The sequence below is a fragment of the Pteropus vampyrus genome, unplaced genomic scaffold (assembly GCF_000151845.1).
Source record: "Pteropus vampyrus isolate Shadow unplaced genomic scaffold, Pvam_2.0 Scaffold45, whole genome shotgun sequence".
Classification (NCBI taxonomy): domain Eukaryota; kingdom Metazoa; phylum Chordata; class Mammalia; order Chiroptera; family Pteropodidae; genus Pteropus; species Pteropus vampyrus.
Window position 1 is genome coordinate 6,132,446 of NW_011888826.1, and position 8,249 is coordinate 6,140,694.

At 32.6% G+C, this 8,249-nt stretch overlaps 1 pseudogene; it reads left to right on the plus strand.

Moving 5' to 3' along the window:
* Positions 1 to 8,064: 8,064 nt before the first annotated feature.
* Positions 8,065 to 8,184, plus strand: LOC111739002 (annotated as a pseudogene).
* Positions 8,185 to 8,249: the final 65 nt, after the last annotated feature.

Here is an 8,249-nt window from a genome sequence, read left to right on the forward strand (position 1 = left end):
GTTTTGTATCTGGCAATCTGTTGAAAAAATGTAGGTCTTCTGAAATAAAAGATAGATATCTATCCAAAATCATGACACCAAAAAAGAAGTCACAGAAAATTGAAGAGTGCAATTTGAGATATCAAAATATGAAAGCCCTTCTGCCAGCAATATTAAATTGATAAACTGGAAGGAATAATAAATGCTCTAGATCATGTTGACCAAAAATGACTAGGATTATACTCTCATTTTGACCATCACTTCTATAAATTACAAACTCCTATAGTTGTAGTTTCTATTTTCTTCCATTCTTAGAAGCTAGTGACCCCCTCATATTGAAAAATACTAAAAAGCAATTAAGTATAGAAATAATAAGTTGACTATTGGTGGAGAAGTATGAGAGCTTGACCTCAGAGTTGTCGGAAAAGAATGTGTCTTTTCATTAATTTGTTTCATAGAAGAAAATGATTACAATTATTTTGTGGGGAAAAAAATCAAACGTTTAACCATTTTGCAACTTTCACCCGCATTGGCAAGGATGCTTTTATCTTTTGTCATGCTGTTCTTAGCTTAAAGCATCCTGTCTCTTTCAACAGAAATACTTGACAGCTGATATTTTCTTCTTTTACGTCTACTTCAACTGCTAATTGCATATTTACAATCCTTCAATCAACAGGAAAAGAGAAACAGATTAGAAAATTTTTCTATCTGTCAACAGAGCTATGTACTAGAATGAAACATCTACTCATTAAATATAGAGAACTTTATGGCATCAATAATAAGTGTTATAAAGGGCACAAAGGTATTATTAATTCTGAAGGAATGCAGGACTATAAAAACAATAAGTCATTTTGACAGTTGCTATGAAGACTATTACCAAATGTTATGTTTACTTGACTAGCTCAATTTATTAAACAAGACCCACAAAGAATCTGTAGTTTTAATCAATTGAGATGTGCTATTATAAACAACTACTAATGGACTAAAGCTTTGCTTCTCTTCTTAATGATTAACTTGTGACTGCATTTTTTAAAATTAGAATAATTACTAGTGTGGGCAGTTTAGTGCATTTTTAAAAGAACCTTAAATCAATGAAATAAAACTGTAGAACAGATTTAATGAGAACATAAATGTTTCTCTTTAAGTTAAATTAAGCTAAAAATGCAAGTCTCTTTAAATATAGTATGTGATTATCTTTGCAGGGAGAATTCACAAAGATATTTGTTTACCATGCAAATTAAGGAACAATAGTGAATTTAAATCCCCAACCATAATCATTGATTAAATTTTTCTATATATCTCATGAAAATTCAATTCAGAATCCTAGGAAATAGTATTTTATTTTTTATTAATTTTATTTAGTTAAAAGAGAATAGTTGAAAGACTTGATCTTCTAAATAATCTAAGAGATTAGATGAAGGATTGGGCTATACTTTAGAGAGATATCCTGTTTTTAAACTTTCTATTTGTTTATGATTAACTCATATTGGAAGCCAGTTTGTGACATCATCAGCTTTTTAAAAATGTAAGTTTTCATACTTGCATTTTTCTACAAGTATATGTTGAAATCATTCTTTCATATGGACTTTTGTAGGCAGTAAAAGATGATTGCACTGAAAAATACATACTTGATTTATGTTCCTATGAATTAACTTCTGAAACATTTCATACCATTTATATGCATGTGTTCATTTGTATATATAAGTAGTTTGTGTACATGGGCATGTGTGTCTGACTGGTATGTGTATGTATCAATTTATGTGAAAATGTGTTTATTTGAGAGTATATTGGTTATACACTCTCAAATAAACACATTTTGTATTTATTGGTATGGGTAACTGTGCATGCATAGGTAAGTCACACCCAAATTGAGAGTAAAGGCAACTTCAGCAAAGTAATTAAAAAAGGATACATGCATCTTTTGTTGACTTTACAGATGTGATCCTATCAGATATTTGTCTTTTCCTACTTTAAGATGATATCAATGACCAATTTAAAAAAAAAGAGGCACAAGGCAACTTCTGCAGGTGGTAGGGAAGTGGGTAGGCTTTTAGAAAGATAGTAAAAGTGGTAGGATAGTAGTTTTTGGATTTTGTGAATTGATAGAGACACCACACACTTACACACACACACACACACAAACACACACACACACACACACCCCAAAATAAAGTTAATAGATAGCAAATTAAAAATTCTTGGACAATATTTTAAACTAAACTAAATAACCAGGAATCCCAATAACAAAAACTACAAAAGAGTGGAAACAAACCATCAACAGTCACCAGACCCACTTGATATAGCTTCTGTGTAGAAGAAAGCAGAAAGAAACAATGGAATATCTGATAGATCTGAGAACAAGAGAACTCCAAAGTGACAAAAAGCATTCACTGGAACATGCAGCGGACCCATTAGAGCAGCAGTCCCCAAGCTTTTTGGCCCCAGGGACTGGTGCTCCTCTCAGAATCTAACGCCTGATGATCTGACGTGGAGCTGAGGCAGTTATGCTACCACTGGAGAGCAGCTGCAAATACAGATGATGCTTTGCTTACTCACATGCTGCTCACCTCCTGCTGTATGGCCTGGTTCCTAACAGGCCACGGACCGGTACTGGTCTGCGCCCTGGGGGTTAGGGTCCCCTGCTTTATAGAACAGCTAAAATTGGAAGGAGATTTGCCCATTGGATAAGTGTAAGGAGTGTGCAATGAGATCTGAGGAAGCCAGAACAGCGAAGCCTACATGAACTTGGGAACACACGAGCACTGTTTCTTTATAGGTCAAAGACACAAAGAAAGGAGAAATAACTGGGAGTGGAGTCAAAATTAAACAGGATAGAAAAAAACAGATAAAATAAAAAGTTCAGATAAAAGTGAGGAAAGGAAATAGAGCTAGGAAAACTAATAATGCAAGCAGCTATGTTTTTCTAACATTACACTAAAAGATAAATCAGAGAACTTTGCAAAGTCAAAAAAGCTAATTGGAAAACAGATAAATCTCTCATGGGGAAGAATTCCAAATATTTTGAGTATGTACTTCATCCTCAAGGAAATGGATCATAACTGAGGGCTCAGTTTAGTAACTTTCTTCTAAAAAGTGTGGTTATGGAAAGGGCAGAAAAAAATTATATTTACAGTGGAGTAACTGGATAAACACTCTCAGCCAGGTGATCAAGGTCAGCATCATCAATGATAAGTTATCAAGAAAAAAAGTACCTTGGTATGTGATGAGAATGCACTTTGCCTCTAATATCTTCCTCTCAAAACTCATCAAAGAGTTGAAACATGAGAAAAACAGAAGACAAATTCCAACTGATAGACATTTTACAAAATACCAGACTCGAATACCTCAAAACTGTCAAGGCGATCGAAAACAAAGGAAGTCTGAGAAACTGTCAGGGCCAAAAGGAGCCTAATGTGATGTGATAACGAAATGTAATCTGGTATCCTGGATGGGATCCTAGAACAGTAAAATAACATTAGGTTAAAAAAAAAAAGAGAGAGAGAGAGAGAGATCTGAATAAATCATGGGCTTCAGTTCATTATAATGTATCAATATCATTTCACTAATTATGATAAATGTACCATACTAATGTAAAATCCTAATAATGGGAGAAACTAGTGGAGAGTAAATGGGAATTCTCTGCATTATTTTCATAAATTTCTACAAAACTAAATGGATTATAAAACAAAACATTTATAACTTTTGAAAGTTAACTGAACCAAATCTCTTCTGAAAAGGTTATAGAAACTAAATTTAAATATCAGTGAGCCTGAGCTATATAACATACCCTAACAATTTGGAAAAAATAGAAATCATACAATGTCTGCTCTGAGACCACAATGGAATAAAACTAAAAATCAATAACAGACATGTAGATGGAAAAATCCTAAAATACTTGGATAATATGCAACACACTTCCAAAAAACACAAGTCAAAGAAGAAATCTTAAGAGAAATTTAACACTATTTTGAACTAAATGAAAATGAAACATAACATCAAAATTTGTGAAACAGTGAAAGTAGTGTTTAAAGGAAAATTTAGAGCATTGAATGTATATATTAGAAAAGAAGAAAGACTTAAAATTAATCATCTGAGCTTCCATTTTAGGAAATTAGAAAAATAAGAGCAGATTAAATCCAAAGTAGAGTAAAATAAAATAAAATAAAATAAAATAAAAATGAGAACAAAAATCAATGATTTTGAACAGAAAATCAACAAAGAAAATCAACAAGCTGGTTTTTGAAAAGATCAATAAAATTGATAAGCCTCCAGCCAAACTACCTAAGGAAACAAGAGAGAGGACACAAATTACTAACATTAGAAATGAAAAAAGAGAACATTGGTACAGATATAGAAATCAAAAGGATAATAAAAAATACTATGAATACCTATATACCCACCAATCTGATAACCTAGTAAAAATGGACAAGTTCTGTGAAAGACACAATCTGGCAAACTTACACACAAAGAAACAGATGATCTGAATAAACTTATATCTACAGGTATACCTTGTTTATTGCTATTTGCTGTATTGCATTTCACAGACATTGTGTTTTTTACAGATTGAAGGTTGTGGCAAACCCTGTATGGAGCAAATCTATCGGCACAATTTTTTCAACAGTATTTGCTCACTTTGTGTCTCTGTGTCACATTTTGGTAATTCTCACAATATTTCAAATTTTTTCATTATAATTATATTTCTTGTGATGATCTGTGGTTAGTGATCTTTGATGTTGCTAGGGCAAGATCCTCCACCAGCAAAAACAATTATGACTCACTGAAGGCTCACATGATGATTAGTATTTTTTAAGAAAGTATTTTTAATTAAGGCATGTACATGTATTTTAGACATAATGCTGTTGCACACTTAATAGACTACAGTATAGTGTAAACATAACTTTTATATGCACTGGGAAACCCAAAAATGTGTAACTTGCTTTACTGCAATATTTGCTTTATTGCGGTGGTCCAGAACTAATCTCACAGTGTATCCTAGGTATGCCTTTATTAAAGAAATTGAATCAATAATTACTAACCTTCCAAAACAAAAATTCACCAGACTCATATATGTTCACTGGTGAATTCTACCAAATATATAAGAGAAAACTGTACCAATTTTACTATTCTCTTTTAGAAGATAGAAGGCGTGGAAATATTTTCTAAGTCATCCATGAGACCATCATTACCTTATACCAAAACTAGACAAAGAATATTCAAGAAAAGAAAACTTTCATGAACACAAATGCAAAAATCTTTAACAAAATATTAGCAAAATGAATCCAACAATGTATACAAAAAAGTATACACCAAGGTCAAGCAGGGTTTATTCCAGGTATGCAAGACTGGTTCAACATTTGAAAATCAATTACTGTAATCCATCACATCAAAAAGAAAAAGAAAAAAAATCATATAATCACATCAACGGATGCCAAAAAAGACGTGACAAAATACTCATGATTATACTCCAGTAAACTTAAAAGAGAGGAGAACTTCAACTTCACAAGGGATATCTACAAAAAAATCCTATAGCTAACATTGACTTAATGCTGAGAAACTCAAAACTTTCCCACTGAGATCAGGAAAAAGGTAAGGATGTACCCTTTCATCACTGCTTTTCAACATCATAAAGGAAATACTAGCTAATACAATAAGACAAGAAAAAAAATAAAAGATATGAAGATTGGGAAAGAAAAAATAAAACCATCTTTGTTTGCAGGTGACTTAATCATCTATGTAGAATATTCAAGACAACAACAACAACAAAAACTCCTGGAAATAACAGGTAATAGGAAGGTTGCAAGATATAAGATTAAAATACAAAAGTCAATTGCTTTTCTAAATATCAGCAATGAACAAGTGAAATTTGAAATTAAAAAAAAACATAATACCACTTACGAGACCCACTTACATTAAAAAAAAACTTATCTAATGAAATATGTACAAGATCTACATGAGGAAAACTAAAAAACTCTGAGGAAAGAAATCAAAGAACTAAATAAATGGAGATATATTCCATGTTTGAGAATAAGAAGACTCAATATTGTCAAGATGTCAGTTCTTTCCAACTTGATCTATAGATTTATTCCATCCCAATCAAAATCCCAGAAAGTTATTTTGTGGATAATGACAAACTAATTCTAAAGTTTACACAGAAAGATAAAAACCCAGAATAGCCAACATGACATTGAAGGAGAAGAACAAAGTTGGAGGAACAAAGTCACTACCCAACTTCCAGACTTACTAAAGCTGCAGTAGTCAAGGCAGTGTAGTATTGGTGAAAGAATAAACAAATACATCAATGGAACAGAATCGAGAGCCTAGAAAAAGACCTACTTAAATTCAGTAAATTAATCTTTAACGAAGATCCAAAGGCAATACAATAGAGCAAAAATAGCCTTTTCAACAAATGGTGCGAAAGCAACTGAATTTACACATGAAAAAAAATCTAGACACAGACCTAATATCCTTCACAAAAATTAACTCGAAGTGGTTCACATACCTATATGTAAAATGCAAAACTATGAAACTGCTAGAAGATAAACTAGCAAATCAAGATGACTTTGTGTTTGACAATGATTTTTTAGATATAATACCAAAAGTGCTATTAATGAAAAAGATAATTGATAAGCCAGATTTTATTAAAATAAAAAAATTCTGCTCTGCAAAAGACTTCGTCAAGAGGATAAGAGAACAATCCACAGACTAAGACAAATATTTGCAAAATATATCTGATAAAGGACTATTATCAAAAATATACAAAGAACTCTTAAAACTCAACAATAAGAAAACAAACAACCTAATTTCAAAAGGAGCCAAAGACTTTAACAGCACATCAACAACAAAAAAATATACTAATAGTGAATAAGCATATAAAAAGATGCTCAACATCATATGTGATAAGGGGAATGCAAACTGAAACAACACTGAGACACCACTACACATCTATTAGAATGGCCAAAATCCAGAATACCAACACCACCAAATTCTGGTGAAAATGTGGAGCAACAAGAGCTCTCATTCATTGCTGGTGGGAACGCATGAGGTACAATACTTTGGAAAATAGTGTTGCAGTTTCTTACAAAACTAAACATGTTCTTACCATACAACTGTGTTCCTTGGTATTTACCCAAAGGAGTTTACCCACACAAAATCTGAACATGGATGTTTATGTAGCTTTATTTATAATTGCCAAAACTTTGAAAACAAGAAGCCTTTCACTGGGCAAATGGATAAATAAACACTGGTACCTCTAAATAATGGAATATTATTTAGCACTAAAAATAAATAAGCTATTGAGCCATGAAAAGACATGGAGGAAACTTAAATGTGTATCTCTAAGTGAAAGAAGCCAGTCTGAAAATACTGTATGATTCCAACTATATATTATGACTACATGTATTTTCCATTCTCAAAAAGTAAAATTTTTGAGATAGTAAAAGGATTCGTGGTTGTCATGGGTTGGAGGAGGAAGGAGTGAAAAGTCAGAGCCCAGAGGATTTTTAAGGTAGGGAAACTACTCTGTAAGATACAATAATGGCAGATACGTGTCATAATACATTTGTCAAAACTTACAGAACGTACAACTTCAAGGGTAAACGCTAATGTAAACTATGGCTTGGGGTAATAATTATGCGTGAATATAGGTACATCACTTGTAACAACTGTACCACTCTAGGGAAGGATGTTAATAATGAGAGAGGCTAAGTGTGGGGGGGGGCGGGTAGAGAGTATAATGGAAACCTCTTCTGCTCAATTTTAATGTGAACACAAAATTACTGTAAGAAATAAAGTCTATTAAAAACATTAATAAACAACAGAAATGTCTAAAGTCAAATTCCACAGAAAGTTAACATAAAAGAAAAGAAGAACTAGAAATGTATATGTACAGGCATTCTGGAAAGATAGGCTAAAAATAAAAATTGTGAACCACTATTTTAAAACAAGCTAAAAGACAATAAGAAGGTCATACATAACAGTTCTAATTTCTCAGAAGTTTCTGCTTTTAGTCAGATAAAAGAAGCTCTGGGAGACTTTTCTGCTTCTGCTGATTCTTATTTGTCTCCAGCTCAAAATAATTGTTATGCTGTCAACAGCCCTGCTACTCTGAACAAGCTCGATCCCATCTGATCTCGGAAGCTAAGCAGGGTCGGGCCTGGTTGGTACTTGGATGTGAGGACCACCTAGGAAGACCAGGTGCTGTAGGTGTAAAAAATAAAAAAAATAAGGGATTGTAAACTGACAAGAGCCTTGTAATCTGTGAGGTCAACCAA